Consider the following 7,104-nt stretch of genomic DNA (forward strand, 5'->3'; position numbering starts at 1 on the left):
GGGACTCCGAACTATCTTCGGTACATCAAAACATATGAACTAATAATACTGATCGTCACAGAACTTTAAGCGTGCGGACCCTATGGGTTCGAGAACTATGTAGACTAATGACCCACAAGTATAGGGGATCTATCGTAGTCCTTTTGATAAGTAAGAGTGTCGAACCCAACGAGGAGCAGAAGGAAATGATAAACGGTTTTCAGCAAGGTATTCTCTGCAAGTACTGAAATAAGTGGTAACAGATAGTTTTGTGATGAGATAATTTGTAACGAGCAACAAATAATGAAAGTAAATAAAGTGCAGCAAGGTGGCCCAATCTTTTTTTGTAGCAAAGGAAAAGCCTGGAAATACTCTTATATAAGGAAAAGTGCTCCCGAGGACACATGGGAATATCGTCAAGCTAGTTTTCATCACGTTCATATGATTCGCGTTCGGTACTTTGATAATTTGACATGTGGGTGGACCGGTGCTTGGATGCTGTTCTTACTTGAACAAGCATCCCACTTATGATTAACCTCTATTGCAAGCATCCGCAACTACAACAAAAGTATTAAGGTAAACCTAACCATAGCATGAAACATATGGATCCAAATCAGCCCCTTACGAAGCAACGCATAAACTAGGGTTTAAGCTTCTGTCACTCTAGCAACCCATCATCTACTTATTACTTCCCAATGCCTTCCTCTAGGCCCAAATAATGGTGAAGTGTTATGTAGTCGACGTTCACATAACACCACTAGAGTCTAGACAACATACATCTCATCAAAATATCGAACGAATGCCAAATTCACATGACTACTAATAGCAAGACTTCTCCCTTGTCCTCAGGAACAAACGTAACTACTCACAAAGCATAAACATGTTCATAATCAGAGGGGTATTAATATGCATATAGGATCTGAACATATGATCTTCCACCAATTAAACCAACTAGCATCAACTACAAGGAGTAATTAACACTACTAGCAACCTACTAGCACCAATCCCGGACTTGGAGACAAGAATTGGATACAAGAGATGAACTAGGGTTTTGAGATGAGATGGTGCTGATGAAGATGTTGGTGGAGATTGCCCTCTCCCGATGAGAGGAGCGTTGGTGATGACGATGGCGATGATTTCCCCCTCCGGGAGGGAAGTTTCCCCGGCAGAACAGCACTGCCGGAGCTCTAGATTGGATCCGCTAAGGTTCCGCCTCATGGCGGCGGAGTTTCATCCTGAAAGGTTGCTTCTTATTTTTTTCTCGATGAAAGACTTCATATAGGAGAAGATGGTCATCGGAGAGCCACCAGGGGGCCCACGAGGTAGGTGGCGCTCCCTAGGGGGGGCACCCTCGTGAGAAGGGTGAGAAAGGTTGCTTCTTTGGCGAGGATTTTTCATTATTTATTATAAGGTGTTCCGTGGAGTTTCAGGACTTTTAGAGTTGTGCAGAATAGGTCTTTAATATTTGCTCCTTTTCCAGCCCAGAATTCTAGCTACCGGCATTCTCCCTCCTTATGTAAACCTTGTAAAATAAGAGAGAATAGCCGTAAGTATTGTGACATAATGTGAAATAACAGCCCATAATGCAATAAATATTGATATAAAAGCATGATGCAAAATGGATGTATCATAGACATGACCGAGACATGTCTCCGGTCAATAACCAATAGCGGAACCTGGATGCTCATATTGGTTCCTACATATTCTATGAATATCTATATCGGTCAAACCGCATAACAACATACGTTGTTCCTTTTGTCATCGGTATGTTACTTGCCCGAGATTCGATCGTCGATATCTCAATACCTAGTTCAATATCGTTACCGGCAAGTCTCTTTACTCGTTCCGTAATGCATCATCCCACAACTAACTCATTATTCACATTGCTTGCAAGGCTTATAGTGATGTGCATTACCGAGAGGGCCCAGAGATACCTCTCCGACAATCGGAGTGACAAATCCTATTCTTGATCTATGCCAACTCCACGAACACCATCGGAGACACCTGTAGAGCACCTTTATAATCACCCAGTTACGTTGTGACGTTTGGTAGCACACAAAGTGTTCCTCCGGTATTCGGGAGTTGCATAATCTCATAGTCATAGGAACATGTATAAGTCATGAAGAAAGCAATAGCGGTAAACTAAACGATCAAGTGCTAAGCTAACGGAATGGGTCAAGTCAATCACATCATTCTCCTAATGATGTGATCATGTTGATCAAATGACAACTCATGTCTATGGCTAAACGAGCTAGTCAAGTAGAGGCATACTAGTGACACTATGTTTGTCTATGTATTCACACATGTATTATGTTTCCGGTTAATACAATTCTAGCATGAATAATAAACATTTATCATGATATGAGGAAATAAATAGTAACTTTATTATTGCCTCTAGGGTATATTTCCTTCAGCTCGATACTTCTTGTACTGGCTCTTTTATGATGAAGACTATTGAATTCAAATGGGATCTATTGGAAAGAATTAAACGCAACTCTGAAGATTGGGATCTCGATGAAGGTAAGGAGTCAGGTATAACACCTAGGTTTGATTGTGTTAAATCTTTTATGGAGATCGATGCTTTTCGTGAATTTAGCACTAAATATGGACTTGAGTCTGAGATAGTAGCTTCTTTCTGTGAATCCTTTGCTACTCACGTTGATCTCCCTAAGGGGAAGTGGTTTAAATATAATCCTCCCATTGAAGTAAAAGTAGTTGCACCTATTAAAGTTGAAGAAAATACTATCACTTATAATGATCTTGTTGTTCCTACTGCTCATATTGAGAAACCACCTTTCCCTGTTAAAATAAAGGATCATGCTAAAGCTTCAACTGTAGTTCATAAGAGTAATACTAGAACACCTACTCCCTCTGAGCAAATTAAAGTTTAACCTAGTGTTGCTATGGTTAAAGATCTCTTGGCCGATAATATTGATGGGCATGTTATTTACTTTTGTGATGAAGCTGCTAGAATTGCTAGGCCCGATACTAAAAACAAACATAGACCTGTTGTAGGCATGCCTGTTATTTCTATTAAAAAGGAGATCATTGCTGTCATGGCTTATGTGATATGGGTTCTAGTGCAAGTGCAATACCTCATTCCTTATATAAAGAAGTTATGCATGGTATTGCACCTGCTGATATAGAGGAAATTGATGTCACAATCAAGCTTGCTAATAGAGACACTATTTCACTAGTTGGGATTGTTAGAGATGTTGAAGTCTTGTGTGGGAAAGTTAAATATCCTGCTGATTTTCTTGTTCTTGGTTCCCCACAACATAACTTTTGTCCCATTATATTTGGTAGACCCTTCTTGAATACTGTTAATGCTAGGATCGATTGCAAAAAGGATGTTGTTACTATTGGTTTGAGGGATATGTCTCATGAGTTTAATTTTGCTAAATTTTGTAGACAACCCCATGATAAAGAATTGCCTAGTAAAGATGAAATTATTGGTCTTGCTTCTATTGCCGTGCCTCCTAATGATCCTTTATAACAATATTTGCTCGACCATGAAAATGATATGTTTATGAATGATAGAAGGGAAATAGATGAAGTATTCTTTAAACAGGGACCTATTTTGAAACACAACTTGCCTATTGAAATTCTAGGGGATCCTCCTCCACCCAAGAGTGATCCCATGTTTGAGCTTAAAGCTTTACCTGATACTCTTAAATATTATTATCTTGATGAGAAAGAGATATATCATGTTATTATTAGTGCTAACCTTTCAGAGAAAGAAGAAAAGAAACTATTGAAAACTCTGAAGAAGCACCGTGCTGCTATTGGATATACTCTTAATGATCTTAAGGGCATTAGTCCCACTCTATGCCAGCACAAAATAAAATTGGAGAAGATGCAAAACCGGTTGTTGATCACCAACGACGGTTTAATCCTAAGATGAAAGAAGTGGTAAGAAAAGAAATACTAAAGCTTCTGGAGGCAGGCATAATTTATCCCGTTGCTGATAGTCAGTGGGTCAGTCATGTCCATTGTGTCCCTAAGAAGGGAGATATTACTGTTGTTCCTAATGATAAAGCTGAATTGATCCCACAAAGAATGGTCACAGGTTATAGAATGGTAATTGATTTCCGGAAATTAAATAAAGCTACTAAAAAGGATCATTACCCTTTACCTTTTATTGATCAAATGGTAGAAAGATTATCCAAACATACACATTTTTGCTTTCTAGATGGTTATTCTGGTTTCTCTCAAATACCTGTGTCAAAAGAGGATCAAGAAAAGACAACTTTTACTTGCCCTTTCGGTACCTTTGCTTATACACGTATGCGTTTTGGTTTATGCAATGCACCTGCTACCTTTCAAAGATGTATGACTGCTATATTCTCCGACTTTTGTGAAAAGATTGTTGAGGTATTCATGGATGATTTTTCTGTATATGGAACTTCTTTTGATGATTGCTTAAGCAACCTTGATCGAGTTTTGTAGAAATGTGAAGAAACTAATCTCGTCTTGAATTGGGCGAAGTGCCACTTTATGGTTAATGAAGGTATTGTCTTGGGGCATAAAATTTCTGTAACAGGTATAAAGCTAAAGTTGATGCTATTGAAAAGATGCCGTGTCCTAAGGACATTAAAGGTATAAGAAGTTTCCTTGGTCATGCCAGTTTTTATAGAAGGTTCATTAAGGACTTCTCTAAAATTTCTAGGCCTCTAACTAATCTCTTACAAAAAGATGTTCCTTTTGTCGTTGATGATGATTGTGTAGAAGCATTTGAAATACTTAAGAAAGCTTTAATTTCTGCACCTATTGTTCAGCCTCCTGATTGGAATTTACCATTTGAAATTATGTGTGATGCTAGTGATTATGTCGTAGGGGCTGTTTTAGGGCAAAGAGTTGATAAGAAATTAAATGTTATCCAATATGCTAGTAAAACTCTAGACAGTGCCCAAAGAAATTATGCTACTACTGAAAAATAATTTTTAGTAGTTGTGTTTTCTTGTGATAAGTTCAGACCTTATATTGTTGATTCTAAAGTAACTGTTCACACTGATCATGCTACTATTAAATATCTTATGGAAAAGAAAGATGCTAAACCTAGACTTATTAGATGGGTTCTCTTGCCACAAGAATTTGATTTGCATATTATTGATAGAAAGGGAGCTGAGAACCCCATTGTAGACAACTTGTCTAGGTTGGAGAATGTTCTTGATGACCCACTACCTATTGATGATAGCTTTCCTGATGAACAATTAGCTGTCATAAATGCTTATCGTACTGCTCCATGGTATGCTGATTATGCTAATTATATTATTGCTAAATTTATACCACCTAGTTTCACATACCAGCAAAAGAAAAAGTTTTTCTATGATTTAAGACATTACTTCTCGGATGACCCACACCTTTATAAAGGAGTAGATGGGGTTATTAGATGTTGTGTACCTGAGCATGAATAGGAACAGATCCTGTGCAAGTGTCACTCCGAGGCTTATGGAGGATACCATGCTGGAGATAGAGCTGCACATAAGGTATTGCAATCCGGTTTTTATTGGCCTACTCTCTTCAAGGATGCCCGTAAGTTTGTTTTGTCTTGTGATGAATGTCAAAGAATTGGTAATATTAGTAGACGTCAAGAAATGCCTATGAATTATTCACTTGTTATTGAACCATTTGATGTTTGGGGCTTTGATTATATGGGACCGTTTCCTACCTCTAATGGGTATACCCATATTTTAGTTGCTGTAGATTACGTTACTAAGTGTATAGAAGCTATTCCAACTAGTAGTGCTAATCATAACACCTCTATTAAGATGCTTAAAGAAGTTATTTTTCCGAGGTTTGGAGTCCCTAGATATTTAATGACTGATGGTGGTTCAAATTTTTTTCATGGTGCTTTTCGTAAGATGCTTGCTAAGCATGATGTTAATCATAGAATTGCATCTCCATATCATCCACAGTCTAGTGGTCAAGTAGAACTGAGCAATAGAGAGCTTAAATTAAATTTGCAAAAGACTGTTAATAGATCTAGAAATAATTGGTCCAAGAAACTTGATGATGCATTATGGCCATATAGGACTGCATATAAAAATCCTATGGGTATGTCTCCGTATAAGATGGTTTATTGAAAAGCATGTAACTTACCTCTCGAACTAGAGCATAAGGCATATTGGGCCATTAAAGAGCTCAATGATGATTTCAAACTTGCCGGTGAGAAGAGGCTTTTTGACATTAGCTCACTTGATGAATGGAGAACCCAGGCTTATGAGAATGCCAAACTGTTTAAAGAAAAAGTTAAAAGATGGCATGACAAAAGGATACAAAAACGTGAGTTTAATGTAGGTGATTATGTATTGTTATACAACTCTCGTTTAAGATTTTTTGCAGGCAAACTCCTTTCTAAATGGGAAGGTCCTTACGTCATTGAGGAGGTCCATCGTTCCGATGCCATAAAAATCAACAACTTCGAAGGCACAAATCCGATGCCATAAACAGTTATGTTCTCATGTGATGCACATTACAAGTGCTGCCAATGCTATGTAGTTTCTCACACTTATATTCTGTCTATGCTGCTGTGTCTTAAAAATATATGAGTTGAACTGTGTCTCTATCTTGATTAGGGAACATAAACTAGAATGATATGGACAATACAGTGACCATAGTACATAGATATATGTTTGTTTCATGCTGTTATCATGTCCACCTTACTACCGAACCGGTTTACCAAAATGAGTTTCGTATACTACAAGCTAAACCTGTGATGTGTCTGCTTGTTTCTCTTGTAGTATGCAAACAGAATATTGGAGAAGAGCACCCCACTATGCAATGGTAGAGAAATTAATGCAGATAAGGTTCAAGATAGTGAGACAACCTTGTTGGTCTCCAAGAAAGGTGATAAAAACGATCTTGTAGACAGTGAGAAAACCCCACAGTCCTACGATGATGTAGTGTTCGAGTTACTGGCCAGTACCGCTGGCACAAGCTCTTCGAACTCGCTGCCTGAATCACTTCGGCTTCTTCAGTCTCAGCTACAAGCTGAAAGGCATCAGTCAGCTGTGCTGCGGCAAGAAGCCGAAGGACTGAGGAAGTCCCTGCAGAATTCAGATGCGTACTTTCTTGTGCAACAACAAGCACTGGAGGATTTAAGCGCCAAACAAGAGAAAGTTA

This window comes from Triticum urartu, chromosome 7A (assembly GCF_056163025.1).
Source record: "Triticum urartu cultivar PI428250 chromosome 7A, HENAU_Tu73, whole genome shotgun sequence".
Lineage (NCBI taxonomy): Eukaryota > Viridiplantae > Streptophyta > Magnoliopsida > Poales > Poaceae > Triticum > Triticum urartu.